General features: G+C 36.2%; 1 protein-coding gene across 1 annotated transcript in view; it reads right to left on the minus strand.

Annotated features, from left to right (window-relative positions):
• LOC124721703 overlaps window positions 1-20853 on the minus strand; it is a 47478-nt gene that overhangs the window by 25872 nt on the left and 753 nt on the right. The gene's annotated exons all lie outside the window — the stretch shown is intronic.

Here is a 20853-nt window from a genome sequence, read left to right on the forward strand (position 1 = left end):
CTACACCACTTATGAACATTTTTGACATCCTTGCATGACTCATCATATACTTCCGTCAATTGGCAATGGATTTCAATTGGCGCAGTGCCCTTTGCATTCAAAAACCGAATAACTGCACGCAATTCACACTTGGTGGTAACATCCAACGGGAGCTCCATTCTCAACGGGCGCCAAGACAAGACCGAGTGCCTCAGCACGGTGGTGCACATGTAGCACTCTTCATAACCGTGTGACCAACTGCCACACAAACAGAGTTCTGTACTTATATATATATATAAAAAAAGGAGACCTTACTTTTGGGATTACCCTTGTACTTCCACAACCTTCTTCAGTGATTCTTAAACCAACTGTATGATTAAATTGCATTCCGTGTAAAATTACACTATGTGGTTTCCCCTTTCATTTATTTCCCCAAGTCTATTTTCTGTTACTATTCTTTCTTCTCTATCTTACCTGCTATCAAATTCCAGATACCCATTACAATTAAATTTTCATCTTCCTTAAGAAACTAATAAATTTCTTTTATATCATATTTTTTCCCCAATTACTTCATCTGCAGAACTATTAGGTCTGAACAGTTTTTTTACTAGTACAGTGAGTTGTGGGTTGATGTCTACCTTGGCTATAAATTTACCACCACCAACCTTATCCCGATTTTTCCCCTTTATGATTTTACGTTAATAGCCTTGTACTCACCTTAATAGAAATCTTGTTTTTCCTGTTCATTAATCCCTACTATATCTAATTTCAACCTACCCATTTCTATTTACAACTTCTCTAACCACTTACCTACTACAATAAAGGATCTGATATTCTATAGTTTGACTCATAGAATGGCAATTTTTTTTATGATGACATCATCTGAGGGACTATTTTACCCCCAGAATATTTAACCCAGCATGATTAAACCAAACAACAAAGCTTTATATCCTCAGAAAATATACCAGCTGTGGTTTCCTCTTGCTTTTAACCATCTGCAATAACGATGTGGTAAAGCAATGTTGTCTAATCTTACAAGGTATGGTCAATCATCCAGAGTGTTGCCCCTATAACAACTGGAAATGCTGTTCCCTCTCTTCAGGAACCATAAGCAAAACTAGCTTCTCCACACTAGCAAGCCCACAAAAGTATGAGCGAAAGTTCATTGACTATGTGGCCATTGTGCCAGAGCAAAAAGCCATGTGTCAGTAGACTGTTATCCAGAAATATTACAACAGTGTCGTGTTTGATATGGTAGCTTACTGAAACTTCCGAACAGATTAAAGCTGTGTACTGTGTACTGGTACCTTGCCCTCTAACCGAATAAGCCACCCCACTTTACTTCAGCTAGTACCTCTCTTCTACTTTCCGAACATCTTAGAAAGTCACGAGTCATGTCTGCATAGCTCAGCTAGTAAAAGCATGGCGCACAAAAGTCAAGGTTCCGTGTTTGAACCCCAGTCAAGCACATAGTTTTAATTGGCTACAAGGTTTCAAAAGAGTGCACACTCCACTGCAGAATAGAAATTTTCTGTATCACCAAAATGTGCCATTCTTTTAACTGCTAAGTTAGATATATCTACTAAGATCGAAAGCACAATTTTTCCAGTTTATGTTCTTATTGATACTCATCAACCAGGTACTGGAATGATTCTATCTTGTTTACTAACAATGCATTTATTTTTTGTAGTACAATATTGAATACATTTTGTTATAAAATTTTGACGGAAGTCCTTTGGGGAAATCCAGCTGAAGTCAATATTGGTATGTATTTTCTCTCAGTGATGGAAAAGAACATACGTGTGTGTCTGTACATCGAGACACTCATGAACTATGACAACATTAGCACATTGTGCTTGACAGTTTCTAGTTACTTGAAGATACTCAAGCGCCTTGTACTACACAAGGACTCGCCATAATGGATTCACAGAATGATACCAGTTACATATAAGTTCTCATTCATAACTAAGCAGCAGAGGAAGAAGAAGACTAAAAGCAACAGACTTAAGATTGCAATTCTTTTGACATGGGCTCTTGGTATTTGTGGTAGGACAGCACTTATTATAGGTGGCTACTACTACAGAAGAAATTTTTATTTCCTTCACATGAGGAGTGATACCTGCTGAAAATGGAGTACCAGTCAATGTGCAGATAGCATCTGTGATATGTAATGTATACATCACTATACTGGGTTCAGTCTCACGTGACTATTTACAACTCGAAATAGTCTCAGAAGTGGGCTATTTTGGTCAAATAGCAATGGCTTAATGATATTGAAGTGAGCCATGTTTACCTGTTTTTGAAGTGCCATTATCTATGCAGTCATTATGTCTGGCAGGTGTGTTGTTAAGGCACTATAAGAATTGCATCCAAGTGTCTACAAAATTTGTGCCACCAATGATTAATATTCTATTTGTTTAAATTTGAGTAATTTCATTTGGAAATTACTTGTGCTCAAAACCAGAGCTGCTTATACATATTGGAGCAACACTTGACAATTCAGAGGCTTCCTTTGCCAGATTAGCTGGTTGTTCTTCAAGTAGTTCCTTACAGAGTGGAGGAGTGGCCATGTATGGGGAAAAAAAAGTATTTCACTGAACAGATATCTGAATGTTGTGCAGGGGCAATTGAGTTTAGTGAAACTAAACATCTAATTTTTGTTGTTTATAGGTCCCCTAACTGACTTCAGAGTATTTCTGCTCAAGCTAGAGAGGGTTCTCGATTCACTTTACGGGTAATTTCACGCAAAATCACCTAGTGGCCATTGCCCTTATGTCACAGACTTTTCTGAAAATTTGGTGTACAAATGTACATAATGAGTTGGGGTTAAAATATTGTTTCTGGATTGTTTTGACCAAAATTGTAATTAGGAGACAGTTTTGAAATATGGGCCCCTTCTACCAACTGGTGTTGAGAAACCAAGTGCCTTGTAAGTTTGTAACCGATATAACTTTTTTTATTTATGAATCAATTTTATTCAATTTGGTGTCACTGGAAAGTAACAATTTTTATATTATAGCTCTATTCTTTTAAAGTGCTGTGTCTAAGCAACAAATGTTTGAAAATTTGTAATTAATGTAATTTCTCTCTCTCTCTCTCTCTCTCTCTCTCTCTCTCTCTCTCTCTCTCTTTTTTGTAAATTTCAGGGTTTTAGCAGAATCTCAAGTTTCACCATCTGAATTTTAGTTTCAAATAATTCCTACTGTCATACTTTTCAACATAAAAAAAATTAAATCAGAAGGGTGTTTGTCCTCTATTGTTGGATCTTATACTTTTTCAATAATGCTGTAATAATTAATTGTTTCAAATAGCTAATCAACAATACATGAAACAACAATTAAAAATTCAGTCTAGCAGCAACACTCACATGCAACAAAGGCTGTGTGTGTGTGTGTGTGTGTGTGTGTGTGTGTGTGTGTGTGTGTGTGGGGGGGGGGGGGGGCGCGCGCACTTTATATACCCAAAGGACCTTTTTGTCTTGATTTTGTGCTGCTTACATAAGCAGCCATTATGCCTGGTAATTAGAGAACACGAAAAAGTTTCAAACCATCCAATTCTTTTCTGCAATATACACAGTTGATTAAAACTCACAATGGAAAACAAATGGTCTTTAGGTTTTGTGTCAGCAGTTGTGTGTCAGAAGAAAAGTAAAAGCAGTGAAGAGCTTGGTGTGACATAAGCGCGTGACTGCGTGTGAGATCGCTCTAAGTTTTCATATATTTTTTAGGTTTCAGATATATATTTCAACAGTTTTTGTGATAATATTTACTGTATAAGTGACTAATTAGTGGTTTCTTCATTCACCTCTGCCTTTCTTGTGTTGTGACCTGATATTTGTGAGTGTTTCGTATCGAGCAACTTAACCTCTTACCTGTGTTTACTTCTGCGCTGACAAGTTGCAGCTATAGCGGCGCATCGAAAGCTAAGTGCTAATTAATTGTTTGTGTATAGTGGTTTATTTAGGAACTTTAGTAGTCTTCAACCGGTGTTCTTGGTGTTTTCTGATGAAATAATTTCAGAAGAAATTTTTGGGAACTGCTTTCAGTTTCGTTACTGTGTCATTAGATGTTTGATTTTCTTTCTGTGTTAGTCTTTTGTTATATTCTCATTTGCTGTTAATTAATACTGTCAATAATAGTAGTTACTTCCTTGTAGAGCAAGTTTGTGATTATTGTAGTCAGTTTTTTAACATGATCTTAATGTCGTAGCAGAACTCAGATACAGTAGTTTTCTTGTTTCAATAACTGTAAAATTTTACCATGAGTGAGAAGTGTGGGCTTTGCCATAGGTCCGGGAGTAGTGGATTGCGGTGTGAGACTTGTTCGAAGTATTTTCACTGGGGAGGGGGGGAATGCAGTGGGCATTCTGGTGAGATCCTCTCCTGGAACTGCAGGTTATGTAGCACGAGTAAGTTGATAGAGGAGCAGGAGAGTAAGATTTGTGCCCTACAGGTGCAGTTGAAAAACTGCACATGAGCAGCTAGATAGGATGAGGAGGGAGAAGGGGGTTGAGGAATGGGAGCTGGCTGTTGGCAAGAGATCTGCTAGCAGAAGGAGATTTTCAGATAGTTTTACTATTGGTGTTTGCAATAGATATGACCAACTGTCAGAGTCTAGTGGAGAGGAATCTCTAGTAGCTGTAGATATAGGAAGTATGCAGCAGACCTCAGCAGTTGCAATGGCTAGGACAGTTGCAAAGTCTAAGAGAAAGAAGAAGGTTCTGCTGTTAGGTAGTTCTCGTGGTAAAGGTGTAGGCCAGCAGTTGCAGGAAATGTTGGGGAGTGAGTACCAGGTCACCAGCATTGTGAAGCCTAATGCAGGATTGGCTCAGGTGACTTAACATAGGGGGGTTATGTAGAGATTTTACTAAAGAGGATCAGGTAGTGATTGTGGGTGGGGCTGGTAATAGTATTGATAGGGATGGCGAGTATGACATAGATGGTGACCTGGAAAAGATAGCCACTCCGACTGGCAACACGAATGTGCATTTTGTGAAACTGTTTCAGCGTCACGATTGGCCTCATCTTAATACAGCCGTCAGGTGTAATAACACGAGACTTGGAGGTCATTCCATATCAAATCACCCAATAAAAAATAAATTTTACACCCACCTCCTTAGATTTTCATGAAATTTGGCTCAAATGGTTCTAATACCATCCTGACAACACCTGCAATTTTTTTTGCTGTACCTCTTACAGTTTATTTTAAAATAAATTTTTAAAGTTTTTATGTTTTGCATTTTCCGAACCTTCGGAAATGGTAAATTTAATTTGTATTCAAAACTTTAAAATTGCTTATCTTAAAAACTCTTTTAGATAACATCATGAATTTTTGCAGCAAGTTTATTTATTATACATATTTGAACATAAAAATGATACTATTAAAATATATTAATATTTTCTATGAAAAAAATATATATGTATTTTTTTAACGGATGTTTTGTTTTATAAGAATTGCAATATCTAGAGTCTCAGACCTGATAGATTGCTCAAATTTGTTTTAATTTACTCTTAAACATATAGGCTACTTGATAAAACAAAAATAATGATGGCTTTTTAACATGTTTATTAATTATAGTAGATTACATTAGAATTATGTACAAAGATAGTGTACTTACGACACTTATGTATAACCCAACTGATTGCTTGAAACATTGAATTTTTTGAGTAATTTTGTCTTTTTAATAAATATTAATGCTGATTCAAACTGTTTTTCCACTTAATCCAAGAGCTTTCAGTTCTTTTGATACAGTCTTTTTTGAAGTAATATATCATTCCAGTGCCGCTTGATTGAGGTGCGTCTACTACACAGACTATGTGCTCCAAAGGCACTATGCAAGAATCTTCTCTTTCAGGCCAATAAAATGATGCAGCTGGTCCTGAAGGATGTAGAAATAGAATTTCTGCATCTTCATCATCATTGAAAATTGTTTTTACCAGTCCAAAGTACCAGTTACCATCATAATTTGCAGCCACATAGCTATTTATGGATGGTTCAACACAAACCCAATCAGAAGAAGAATGGAAAGAAAAGACTAAGGAGGGTTTTACACTATCTGTAGTCCTAATTTCAAGGTTGTTTGTTGGAAGTGGTTTGAAGTTATGAAAACTTATTGTTCCAGGAATGGTTCGGGTTGCTGAAAAACATTTTTCTAGTTTTAACCGTACCAAATCAGCTTCTTTTTTGTCAATGAAGTGAAAATGAATGTTTTCAATATTTTTTTCACAAAACTTGTACACATCGATTGCTGTCATTAATTGTTCTTCGTCTGAAAGCTGTAGACCGGCTTTCCTTAAAATTCTTTTAATAGTTCCTCCTAGGCCATCACAAATTGACTTCCCATGACTTGTTGCAAAAAAAGAGTGTTGGGTCTTCAAATTAAAGTCTCAAGTGTTAAGTCAAATTTTTAAAACTGTTTCTATTTTTGTACTGCCCAGCACAACCATCTGTAAAGTAGTGAACTGAGTCGATGTCAGTATGATGTAATGACAGCCACTTTGTAATTTCATCTTTTTTGTACAAAGTTAACAAAACCAGTGTCATGTTCTTGGTCATCACTAATAAAACAGTGGTTGGAAACAAAAACATTGTTTTCCTCATTTCTTAGAAAAACTCCAACTGGGTGCACAACCACCTCTATTCCAGTGGTAACTTTGGATCTCATTTTGTGTAACAAAGGAATAATTTTCACTGAAATCCATCACAATAATTGCTGTTTTGGGTGGTGGGTCTTCTTTCAATCTTTTAAAGGCTGCTGATTGGGATTTTGCTATAAACGAGTGCGCGGTGAGCTTTTTCAATGACCTAACCAATAAAAAAATGTAGTCTTCAACACTGATAGACTGTTTGATCATTTCTGCCCTGTCTGTGTTAACCCACTGACTGATTACAATTTCTTCTTCTAAATCATAATCTTCACTTAGTTTTTCGGTTAAGTACTCAGTTAGTGCAGTATTTGCAGGTTTGCAGGACAGCTGTCGCAATGATGTAGCATGCAGTTTTGGTTTTCAGTGTTGCACACAAGCATCTTAATTAGGTCTTTATAAGATTCTTCAATTTTCACAGCATCCAGTAATAGTTTAACATTCTGGTGGATACTGCATACACATACAGTGTGTGTGCCTGCAGCACCAGCAAGGATACACCATTTAGGTCTCAAGAAACAAAATTTTGAAAATCCTACTTCTACCTCGGGATTCTCCCATTTGAAAGAATAGAGTTCTCTCAAGTTACACAAAATGAGTCTCTTTGCATGTACACATTTTTTTGAACACTTACTTTGTCTTTTGTTCCAGGTAGCACTCTGGAACTTTCATCCTTTTCATAAAAATCTGTTACTAGTCTTACTGTATTTTCAGAATGAGTTTTACCTTTTTTTGGACCAGGAGTTTCCAAAATACCCTTTTCAGATTTTAGGTTTCTAGCTTGTCGCACCATGTACTCACTCACATTAAATTCTTTCATCACTTTATTTCGACTCCAAGAATCTGGAGCCACGGTCAGAATCTGGATTTTTGTAGACCTCCCAACAGATGAAATCTTCTCTTTCATAAGAGAAATCATTACATCAAAATACTTTGCTTTCTCAACCCCACTTGTATCTTCTCCATTATCATCAGAACTTGGTGCATCATATTTTAATTCTTTTGAAACCGCCTTTTTTTGCAGTCTTTTCAATAATGTTAACCTTCCTTTTAAAATAAGACCCTTTACTTCTGACAAGCCATGAAACTTTATCGGTGTTAAACCTAAATTATCAAGAGCAATGTTTGTTTGTACGATGGATTCATTTCTGGATTCCAATGATTCTAATTCAACCATGACTTCATCATCTGTTTCACTTTCATTGACTTCAACTCTAACTTTTCCTCACTAAAGTTACGGCATGTCGAGCAAAGCTTTTGTCCAGGTTTTATGCTAATATTTTTTGTCGGTAATTGTTTAGAAAGATCCAAGCCTACACTTATCGACGATTTTTTGATGGCCTTTTTGTGTTTTTTTAGTGAGTCTACACATGTTTGATACTTTTCAAAAACATTTAAAAAGTAGTAGTTGAGGTGCGAGCATATATTCTTAAATTCACACAGGTTAATTCCAGATCGTAAGTGGATCAAATCTTTTTCTTCCTCACTCAATTCAGATACCGGTTGTAACTTTTTTGAAGGTGTGTAGGTTGTTTGGAAACAGTCAGATTTTTTAAATAACCCTATGCTACAGGTTTGAATATCTGACATACTGTTTTCACTTTTGGTCTGATTACTGTTCTGGTTACTTTTATAGGATATTGGAAAAGAATCTCTGTAAACTAAGTAACAGTACTTACTGAAAGTTCGAATAAACTTAATAAAATACTATCCAAGCACTATTTAACACTGTAATAACTTTTTACTTCAAAACACAGGAATAACAAAACAAAATCCAAGCGTACATTGTTACTCCAAGAAGACAAAAACTTATTTTCGGTGTCTAAGTCACTTGGAATTTTTTTTTTTAAATATAATTAATATTATTTTAAAAATTAGATAACTATTAAACAGGTTAAAAAGCCAACATAATTTTTCTTTTATCTAATAGCCTATACAATTAAGAGTATTTTAAAACAAATTTGAGCTTTCTATCAGGTCTGAGACTCTAGATATTGCACTTTTTGTAAAACTAAACATCTGTTAGCTTTTTTTCCATTTGGAAGATTTTAATATATCTTTATGGTAATTTTTTTAACATTTAGATATGATACACAAACTTATTCCAAAATTTCATACTGATATCTTGAGTATTCTTTAATATACAAATTTTTTTAGTTGTGAGGACACATTTAAGTTGCGATTTCCGACTGCTGAAACAACGCCAAATCTAAAAACTTTAAAAATTTATATAAAAAAACTATAAGAGATAGAGCAAAAAATTTTTACAAGTGCTTTCAGGAAGATAAAAGAAGTAATTGTACCAAGTTTCATCAAAATCTGACATGGTTGGTGTCAAGGCCTGGGTGACTTGACATGGAATGACCCTTGGGGGTGCACTGATGACAGAAGGCATGGGTCACATTTCAGTGGTGTGAGTCTATCAGCAGGATGGGTTTCACTAGACACGGCCTGCACCTCAACAGGTATGGGAAGGAGAAGTTGGCAAAGCTTTTAGGTGACAGCATAGGTGGGGTTGGTGGGATCACTCATGGGAAAATTCCTGCAGTAGTGGGTGTTGGAGCTGCACCTTTTTTAGATTGAAGTCAGCTGATAGGTATTCCTGCTTAAGGGAAGTCTCTCTAACAAGGGAATCACTTTTGACAAAGCTTAGGTATCCGAGTAATGAGGGAATTAGTATATTTCATCAAAATATACAAGGTATTAAAGTTAGTGAACTGCTTATAGATGTTGACTCTGAAATTATTGGTATATCTGAACACTTCTTAAGTAAGGAGATAATTCAAAGGCTTCCTTTACCAGGATACAGGTTGGCTGGCAGCTTTTCGAGGAGCTCTTTGCGGTGTGGGGGAGTAGCCATGTATGTGAAAAACGGCATCCCATTTGAGTCAATTGATGTTTCAAAGTACTGCACTGAAAACGTGTTTGAATGTTGTGCAGGTGTGGTTAAATTTAACGGAGCTAAACTTCTAACTGTTGTTATTTATAGATCCCCAGACTCCGATTTCACAACATTTTTGCTAAAGCTAGAGGAGGTTCTTGGTTCACTTTATAGGAAATACAAAAAGTTAAGTTATATGTGGTGACTTCAATATTAATTGTATAAGTGATTGTGCAAGGAAGAGGATGCTGGTAGACCTCTTTAATTCATATAATCTTATGCAAACCGTATTCTTTCCAACAAGAGCGCAATGGAACAGTAGAACAACCACAGACAACATTTTTGTTCATTCCTCATTACTAGAAGGGCATTCTGTTAGCAAAAAGGTGAATGGCCTTTCAGATCATGATGCACAAATTTTAACTTTAAAAGATTTTTTTTGCTGCAACACATGTTAAATATAGTCATCAGCTGTTCAGGAAAGCTGATCCAGTTGCTGTAGAGACCTTTGTAAACCTTATAAAGGAACAAGAGTGGCAAGATGTTTATAGCGCTGATAATTGTAGATGATAAATATAATGCTTTTCTCAAGACTTTTCTCATGCGCTTTGAAAGTTGCTTTCCATTAGAACGTTTAAAACAGGGTACTAGCACAAACAGGCAGCCTGGGTGGCTGACTAGAGGGATAAAAATATCTTGTAGAACAAAGTGGCAATTATATCAAAACGTTAGAAAGTCAAAATCTAAATGCAGCAGCCCATTACAAACAGTATTGTAAGGTGCTTAAAAATGTTACTAGGAAGGCAAAAAGTATGTGGTACGCAGATAGAATAGCTAAGTCTCAGGATAAAATTAAAACCATATGGTCAGTCGTAAAGGAAGTTGCTGGTCTGCAGAGACAGGTCGAGGATATAGAATCAGTGCATAGTGGGAATGTCCGTGTTACTGATAAGTCGCATATATGTATAGTATTTAATAATCACTTTCTGAATATAGCAGGTGAACTAAATAGAAACCTAGACCCAACAGGGATTCGTATAGCGCTCTTAGAAAAAAGTGTTCCGAGACTGTTACCTGAAATGCTCCTCCATGATACTGACAAGAGGGAAATTGAGTTAATAATTAAATCACTAAAGACCAAGAACTCTCATGGATATTGAGAGTGGTAGTGATGTTCAGTCCCAATGAGGCACTGTTAAGTGGGGCGTTCCCCAAGGGTCGGTGCTGGGGCCACTGCTGTTTCTTATTTATATAAATGATATGCCTTCTTGTATTACAGGTGATTCAAAAATATTTCTGTTTGCTGATGACACCAGCTTGGTAGTGAAGGATCTTGTGTGTAATATTGAAACAGTATCAAATAATGTAGTTCATGAAATAAGTTTGTGGCTTGTGGAAAATAATTTGATGCTAAATCACAGTAAGACTCAGTTTTTACAGTTTCTAACTCACAATTCAACAAGAACTGATATTTTGATCAGACAGAATGGGCATATTTATAAGTGAGACGGAACAGTTCAAGTTCCTAGGTGTTCGGATAGATAGTAAGCTGTTGTGGAAAGCCCATGTTCAGGATCTTGTTCAGAAACTAAATGCTGCTTTATTTACCATTAGAACACAATCTGAAATAAGTGACAGTTCAACACAAAAAGTAGTCTACTTGGCATATTTTCATATGCTTATATCATATGGTATTATTTTTTGGGGTAATTCTTCTGATTCAAAAAGGGTATTTTTGGCTCAAAAACGGGCTGTTCGAGCTGTGTGTGGTGTAAGTTCGAGAACCTCTTGTCGACCCCTATTCAAAAATCTGGGAATTCTGACATTGCCCTCACAGTATATATTTTCTTTAATGTCGTTTGTTGTTAGCTATATTAGCTTATTGCCAAGAGTTAGCAGCTTTCACTCAGTTAATACTAGGCAGAAATCCAATCTGGATGTGGAATGCACTTCCTTGACTCTTGTGCAGAAAGCAGTGCAGTATTCTGCTGCATCCATTTTCAATAAGCTACCACAAGACCTCAAAAATCTCAGCAGTAGCCCAAACACTTAAGTCTAAACTGAAGAGTTTCCTCATGGCTCACTCCTCCTATTCTGTCGAGGAGCTCCTGGAAGAGCTGAAACATTAAGCAAATTCCAGTGTTACATTGTTGATTTTCTTTATTTAAACTTACGAATTGTCGCCTGAATATGTTTCTTATATTTCATTTTATCTGTTTCTACTATCTTGTTATAATTTCATGTATCGACTCGTTCCATGACCATGGAGACTTCTTAATTTGGTCCCACAGAACAATATATAAATAAATAAATAAAAATAAAGATATGTCAAGCTTGAATCAAGCTGATATTGAATTATTGAAGCTAAGATGCACCTGTGAAAATATTGAGAGAGTTTGTTCTTCTCACAAAAGGCTGTATTTGGGAACATTTGAAGACAAAGAATTAGCTGTGACCCTTTTAAGAAGGATGATGAAAAGACTGCTAAGAAATCTTTGAAACCTATTTCTTTAACCATGGAAAGGAAATATAAAACCCTTGGACTTTTCCCAGGTACCAAGCCGTGCATAACATGCCATAAGGACATTTTATCTCCTATGGGGGATGACCTTCCAGGGATGGATGAATGTGAAGTTGAAGGTCAAGAATATACACCAGATCCATCTACAGCTCTTCAAAACTTAATGAAAGTTGTGAATTACTTGAAATTTCACCATTTAAGGTTACCAAGAGAGCACCAGACAGGCGTCTGGAATACATTCGATCCAAGTCTCGTCACTTAGCTTTAAAAATCCAGCAAACAGCATCAGAAGTGCTACATGTTCCAGTGAAAAATGTGTCTGAAGAAACGGGCAGTGCTGAATGTACAGAGTAATATTTTAATGCAAAAACTTAAAGAGAAATTCAGCCGAAGTTCTGTTAAAGAAAAACTACAAATACTTACCTTAGAACCAGCTTCATGGAGTACAGAAAAAAATCCAAATTTTTTTTTAACACTACCAAATACATGGTAAAGAAATCTAGGGTATTGCTAAAAGAAGATGGTATTTTGTCAAAAGGGAGTTATAAAGTGGGAAACAGAATAGGTACGGATGTGAAAAAACGTGTCCAGAATTTTTACTGTAAAGATGATATAAGTCACATTTCTGTCCCTTCAGAAAATGGCAAAAGAGTGTACAAGACAAAAAGACTAAGTTTGCATAATCTGAAAGATGTATACAAAAGCTTTCAGAGAAAAGTACCCTGAAGATAAAATTGGCTTTACTAAATTTTGTGAACTTAGGCCAAAAGAATGTGTTACTGTAAACAGTTGTGGACTGCATAACTGTATGTGTATGCATGTAACACCAAAATGTAAAACTGTTAATGCATGCTGCACATGTGAAAGAATCGTACACTGAACTTCTACAGAAACTTGTGTGCAATCTGGGAAATGAGGAGTGCATGCTGCATTACTGTTCTTGGTGTCCTGACGAATATGAACTGTGGAATGTTTTAATGGAGCTGGAGTCCTTACAAGATTGTAAAAATGTTGTATTCAAACAATGGATGCAAACTGATCGACCTACACGAGACATTAATGAAGACAACCGATGAATTTGTTGAGTATCTCATGCAAAAACTTCAAAACTTAACACATCATATGTATCAAAATCTCAGAGTCACTACTTCAAATCAAGCAAAGAAACCCTCCCTGATACTACATGGATACTACATGCATCATCATAGTGGATTTTGCAGAGAACTATACCTGTTTGCTTCAGGATGCTGCACAAGGATTTCACTGGCAGAACATTCAAGTCACCCTTCATCCTTTTGTGGTGTACTTTAAAAACAGATGATTGCATTAAGTCAATGTAATTGTGTTGTATAAGTGACTGTTTGCAGAATGATACAAACACATTCTATGTATACCAGAAGACTGCTCTCACTTATGTATTGGAACAATTACCACACACCCAACGTGTTATGTACTTCAGTGATGGCAGTTCTGCACAATATAAAAACTTAAAGAACTGTTTAAATTTGTGCCATCACAAGCAAGATCATGGAGTAACTGCAGAATGGAATTTTTTTTGTCACTACTCATGACAAAGATGCACATGATGGAGTTGATGGTACTATTAAATGTTTAGCAACAAGAGCAAATTTACAGCGTCCATGTGACAAACAATATGAGACTAGTTCTACCATTCCTGGGTTGTCACTTTTTCAAACCACTGAATGAAAGTAAGTTGCTGATAAAGTGTGTTTCATCATCTATTAAATTAATTCAAGTTCCTTTTCGAATTCAAAACACTGCCTCTAACACAATTAAAGAAGAAACATTTGTCACAGCTATCTACGATAATCAGTGGTGGCGTGGAAAAATTTTAGAGATAAGTGAAGCACACAGAGATGCAAAAGTCAAGTTCATGAGTCCAAGTAGCCCTTCCTCAAGTTATTCATGGCCACTTCACACTGATGTTTGCTGGATACCTTATGAAAACATTTTAATGACTTTGCCTGCTCCTAGTGCAACCACAAGTACTGGTCGTTTATATACTTTTGAATCAGACATAATATTGTCCATTGAAAATTTGTTTGAAAGAATGAATGCTTTTTAGAGTTTTATGAATGTGTTTTATGAGAATTGATCATAATTTGTGACCACTAGGTAAGAGTCACAAAATGAAACATGTATATTATTATTTATATTCTTTCACTTTTAAATGATTGAACGGAATAAACGCCCTTCTGATTTTTTTAATGTTGAAATGTATGACTACAGGAATTCTTTGAGACAAAATTTAAAATGGTGAAACTTGTGATTTTGATGAAAAAAATTCATGAAGTTTGTAAAAAAAATTTTTTTTTTTTTGAAAAGTGGCTTTAATTACAGATTTGCACATATTTATATGCACAGTTGCAGCATTTTTATAGTTTAGTGACATAGTTGGTCCTTTTATCTTTCTAATGACACCAAATTGAATAAAATCGATTTATAAATAAGGGAGTTATAGTAGTTAATTCCAATACCAAAGAAAGCAGGTGTTGACAGATGTGAAAATTACCGAACTATCAGTTTAATAAGTCACAGCTGCAAAATACTAACGCGAATTCTTTATAGACGAATGGAAAAACTGGTAGAAGCGGACCTCGGGGAAGATCAGTTTGGATTCCGTAGAAATGTTGGAACACATGAGGCAATACTAACCTTACGACTTATCTTAGAAGAAAGATTAAGGAAAGGCAAACCTACATTTCTAGCATTTGTAGACTTAGAGAAAGCTTTTGACAACGTTAACTGGAATACTCTCTTTCAAATTCTGAAGGTGGCAGGGGTAAAATACAGGGAGTGAAAGGCTATTTACAATTTGTACAGAAACCAGATGGCAGTTATAAGAGTCGAGGGGCATGAAAGGGAAGCAGTGGTTGGGAAAGGAGTGAGACAGGGTTGTAGCCTCTCCCCGATGTTATTCAATCTGTACATTGAGCAAGCAGTAAAGGAAACAAAAGAAAAATTTGGAGTAGGTATTAAAATTCATGGAGAAGAAGTAAAAACTTTGAGGTTCGCCGATGACATTGTAATTCTGTCAGAGACAGCAAAGGACTTGGAAGAGCAGTTGAAGGGAATGGACAGTGTCTTGAAAGGAGGATATAAGATGAACATCAACAAAAGCAAAACAAGGATAATGGAATGTAGTCAAATTAAATCGGGTGATGCTGAGGGGATTAGATTAGGAAATGAGACACTTAAAGTAGTAAAGGAGTTTTGCTATTTAGGGAGTAAAATAACTGATGATGGTCGAAGTAGAGAGGATATAAAATGTAGACTGGCAATGGCAAGGAAATCGTTTCTGAAGAAGAGAAATTTGTTAACATCGAGTATAGATTTAAGTGTCAGGAAGTAGTTTCTGAAAGTATTTGTATGGAGTGTAGCCATGTATGGAAGTGAAACATGGACGATAACCAGTTTGGACAAGAAGAGAATGGAAGCTTTCGAAATGTGGTGCTACAGAAGAATGCTGAAGATAAGGTGGGTAGATCACGTAACTAATGAGGAGGTATTGAATAGGATTGGGGAGAAGAGAAGTTTGTGGCACAACTTGACTAGAAGAAGGGATCGGTTGGTAGGACATGTTTTGAGGCATCAAGAGATCACAAATTTAGCATTGGAGGGCAGCGTGGAGGGTAAAAATCGTAGAGGGAAATCAAGAGATCAATACACTAAGCAGATTCAGAAGGATGTAGGTTGCAGTAGGTACTGGGAGATGAAGAAGCTTGCACAGGATAGAGTAGCATGGAGAGCTGCATCAAACCAGTCTCTGGACTGAAGACCACAACAACAACAACAACAACAACAGTAGTTAAAAACTTTCAACCTACCATTTGTACTGACACCAGATGGTGAAAATGCCAGACATTTCAAAATGGCCCCCCTGACTAAAGTTTTGATCTAAAAAAATTTATTTTATCGTTTTCTATTTATATACTTTCTTACATCAAATTTTCACAAATACCTGTGACATGATGACAACGAGATTTCTTTAATTTGGGTGATTTTAAATGAAAAGAAACTTTTAGCAAGTACCAGAAATTAGTGATATGTTGTGATTTCAATATTAATTTTGTATATGATTGTGGAAGAAAAAGGATGTTGATAGATCTAAATTCATATGATCTGATGCAGACTGTATTTTCTCCAACTAAGGTGCAGGGGAACAGTAGCACAGCCATTGACAATATTTTTATTTATTCTTCATTTCTAGATGGGCATTCTGTTAGTAGAAGGGTGAATCAGACCATGATGCACAAATTTTAACACTAAAAGGTTTCTGCACTCAAGCAAATGTCACATGTAATCACGAACTATTTCAGAAAGTTAATCCAACAGCAATAGCGAGTTTTTTAAACCTCGTCAAAGAACAAGAGTGGTAGGATGTCTACAGTGCTGATAACTTAGATGATAAATACAATGCTTTCCTTAACATGTTTCTCATGCTCTTTGAGAGTTGCTTTCCATTAGAACATTCATTTTACTAGCAGTAAAAGGCAGCCCGGTATTGACTAGTGGGATAAGGATATCATGTAGAACAAAATGGGAATTACATCACAATGTTAGAAGTAGTCACAATCAAGCTACAGTGGCCCATTACAAATAGTATTGTAAGGTGCTTAGAAATATTATCAGGAAGGCAAAGAGTATGTGCTATGCAAATAGAATAGATAATTCACAGGGTAAAATTAAACCATATGGACAGTTGTGAAGGAAGTGTCTGGTCAGCAGCACAAGGTTGACGACAAAGTCAGTTCATAATAAAAATACTTCTGTTACTGATAAATCAGATATATGTACAGTATTTAACAATCATTTTCTGAGCATTGCTACTGAATTAAATAAAAAAATTAGTTTCTACAGGGAATTTTATAACTCTCATGGAGAATGGCTTTCTGGGACCGATGTCTGAAATACTCCTCTGTGATATAGACAATAATTAAATCACTGAAGAGTAAGGACTCTCGTGGATATGATGGAGTGCCTAGCAGAATATTAAAGTACTGTGCTGCACATGTTAGCCCTGTGTTTAGCCACATTTGTAATTTTTCCTTTAGGAATGGTCAGTTTCCTGAATGATTAAAGTGCTCAGTAGTAGAGCCACATTATAAGAAGGGAGAAAGGTATAATGTAGACAATTTTAGATCTATTTCTATGCCATCAGTGTTTGCGGGTCGACAGAAGCGTCCGATCCCACGCGTCTGCTTTGACCCGTGACGTAAGGGTGGTGTGTGTGACGTCATGACGGTGCGGAGTTTGGTTTGCGTGTGGCTGTCTCCAGTTCTGTTTTATCTTACTTTATTTACTTTTCTGATCTGTTCGTTCTATCTCGTGAGATTTTTTTAAAAAGACAAAAAACACTAATCAGCTACTGAAGCATCTTTATCTTCTATGGGTTGCAGGCGTTACGACCCCTGGGGAGGTGGGTGGGTATTCATGCATGGCTGTCTTCACTTACACATTGTAGCTACGCAAGGCGTCTAAATTTGTTTATATTTGGTTTGCCCCCCACCCAAAACACCCTATTTCCCGCGCTTGTTCCGTTAGTGTCATTAGGCTTCTGGTGGAAAGTGTGTGTGTTTGTTTTTGTTTCCGCCATATTTGTGATGTCATGGGTCAAAGCAGACAGGCGGGATCGGACGCTTCCGTATTTCCGTGTTTGCTAACATAATTGAAAAGGCCGAGTATGTAAGGATAACTTTCACATTTTATATTACACGATTTACTATCAAATGTACAGTTCGGCTTTAGAAGTCGTTTAACAACTGAAAATGCTATATTCTCTTTTCTCTGCGAGGTACTGGATGGATTAAAGAAAAGGTTTTGACACTAGGCATATTTCTTGATTTAACTAAGGTGTTTGACTGTGTTGATCACAAAACATTGTTCCACAAGTTGGACCATTATGGAATACTGGGAGTAAATCACAGTTGGTTTAACTCATACATTAACAACAGACAGCAAAAGGTCATTATTCGCAGTGTTGAGAGTGGTGGTGATGTGGGGTCTGAGTGGTGTACGGTCAAATGGAGGGGGGGGGGGGGGCAGTGATCAGTGTTACGGACACTCCTGTTCCTTATTTATATAAGTGATGTGCCCTCTAGTATTACGGATAACTAAAATATTTGTTTGCTGACGACACTAGCTTGGTAGTAAAGGACATTGTGTGCAACACTGGCTCAGATCGGTTTCAAATAATGCAGTTCATGGCTTGTAGAAAATGAACAATAAATCACAAAAAGACTCAGTTTTTACAATTTCCAACACACAGTTCAACAAAACCCGATCTTTCAATTTCACACAATTGGCATATGATTAGTGAAACCGAACAGTTGAAATTTCTAGGTGTTCAGATAGATAGTAAACTGTCATGGAAAGCCCATGTCCAGGATCTTGTTCATAGACTTAAATGTTGCCATTTTTACTATTAGAATACTGTCCAGAGTAAGTGATTGTTTGACATGAAAATTAGTCTACTTTGCTCATTTTCATTCGCTTATGTCATACGGTATTAAATTTTGGGGTAACTCTTCCTATTCTAAAAGGATATTTTTGGCTCAAACGGGCGGTTTAGGCAATAAGTGGTGTAAGTTCGCAAACCTCTTGTCGATCCCTGTTCACTTGTCTGGATATTTTGACACTGGCCTCTCAATATACATATTCTTTACTGTCATTTCTTGTTAACAATATCAACTTATAACCGTGAATAAGCAGCTTTCACTCAGTTAATACTCAACAGAACTCTTGTGCAGAAAGGTGTGCAGTATACTGCTGCATCCATTTTCAATAAGCTGCCACAAGAATTAAAAAATCTTAGCAGTAATCCACACACTTTCAAACTGAAACTGAAGAGTTTCCTCGTGGGTCACTCCTGGCGAGAAGTTCCTTGAAAAATTAAGCTTATTCTTCGTTATATTGGAGATTCTGTTTACTTAAACTTATGGATTGACTTTTTTTTGGGTTCATAAACATTTTATCTGTTATTACTTTTATGTTGTAATTTCATGTACTGACACGTTCCATGACCTTTGAGATTTGCTTCTCAATTAGGTCCTACAGAAATCGACATGTAAATAAATAAAACAGATTTTCCATGCACTCCATAAAGTCCGTTTTGGATGGACAGTTACACAGATATTATAATCACTCGTCTTTACAGGACATCTGTTCTTTAACTAATTACACACCACTCCATCTTCTCTTTAAGTCGGGGAGTTTGTTTCTTATGGAATGTATTATCACTTACTTTCATATTAATTTTAATTTACATATTTTCTGGTATATGCATAAGGTGTATTTTATCCTTATTTATTTTTAAGCATGTTTCATTAAACTGAGAACAATGGGCTCTGTAACTTCAGTATAAGAACATGAAAGTGAATAATGTGACACAAAAATGGTGTTTTGAAAGCAGAAGAGACTTATAAATGGCAGAGATGCAAATAAACACAGTGCATAATTAACCTGAACACTGAACACACTGGGATACTTTGTACAGCTTATAGGTATTTGAAAAATGTCATTTCAGCCATCAAGAACTGCTGACAAATTACTTATTTGAAGACCAGTTTGATCTGTGTGTGTGTAATGTTATTTCCAACAGCCTACATGACATTATTACTGTGGCAGCAAATAACATAAAATGCCATTCTGTGTCAACTGTCAAACTTTGTCTATTCTTATAATTAGGCCCAAAATTTTCACTTACAGTGACTCAATAGAGTATGTATTGCCATGTAGGCTGCTGTAAATATGTTTCAAATTCCTGAAGATGATATGAAGACCAGAACTGGTTGTTAATGAATGTTTTTTGCCAGCAGCTCTTGGCAGCTGAAATGTCACTTATTCAAACACTGGGATAGCACTGACACACTTATCCATAACAACCTGACGTAAGAAATTGTCGAATGGTTACAATAAAGCACAGCAAATATAAGTACTTGGAAGTTGTGTTTACTTTTGGCAGTTTGTTCATGTGATGCAAAAATGTTACCGTTATTAACATTACACAACAATCCCTGGGAAGGGGGGTGGGGAGGGGGGGAGGACACAGACCTCATTTAATGATTTAACTAAAATCATAAGTTTTAAAAATATTCCACCAACAAATTAAGAGTTTTTCCAGTAGCTTTATACTGACACATAGCTTCCTTACGATCACGTTATTACCTGCCAAGCTAACCTAGACTTCGGGTCACGATACATGTAAGTCTGCCCCATAATCAAGATTTCTGGGATTAAATTCAGTTTTCATTGCATAGACCCAAAAAATGAGAGATTCTCGGTGTGGAACATGTCAAAGTATAATATAAAACATTTGCATATAACACTTGCTACCCTGATCATTTGTCAGGAGATACTTGAAAACAAGTTAATACAATGCAATAAACTGCGACAGCTAATACTACAGAATTAACACACTGTCAGAATGAAACACTTTTATCCACTTTTAATAAATTTATCATATGCGGAATACCTAATCTTGACTGTTGTGACCAACTGTTGTCAAAACTGAAATCTAACATATTTTTACTTAAGCTGATTTAACAGTCTCTGTTAAGATATTCATCTATGGTGTAGAACGAGTTGCCTATAAAAAAGTCTTTCAAACTCTGTTTAAACCGTGCTTTATCTGAAACCAAGTTTTTAATGGAATATTGGAGCCCTTTTAGGACCAAGGTAGGCCTAAGTGATTTTAGGCCTTTTCGTAGATTTTTCTTATACCTAGTGTACTGAGCTATTGGTTGGAAATAGAGATGTATTACTTGCAACAAATTTCATTAAGGAATAAATATACTGAGAAGCAGTGGT

Source organism: Schistocerca piceifrons, chromosome X, assembly GCF_021461385.2.
Source record: "Schistocerca piceifrons isolate TAMUIC-IGC-003096 chromosome X, iqSchPice1.1, whole genome shotgun sequence".
NCBI lineage: Eukaryota > Metazoa > Arthropoda > Insecta > Orthoptera > Acrididae > Schistocerca > Schistocerca piceifrons.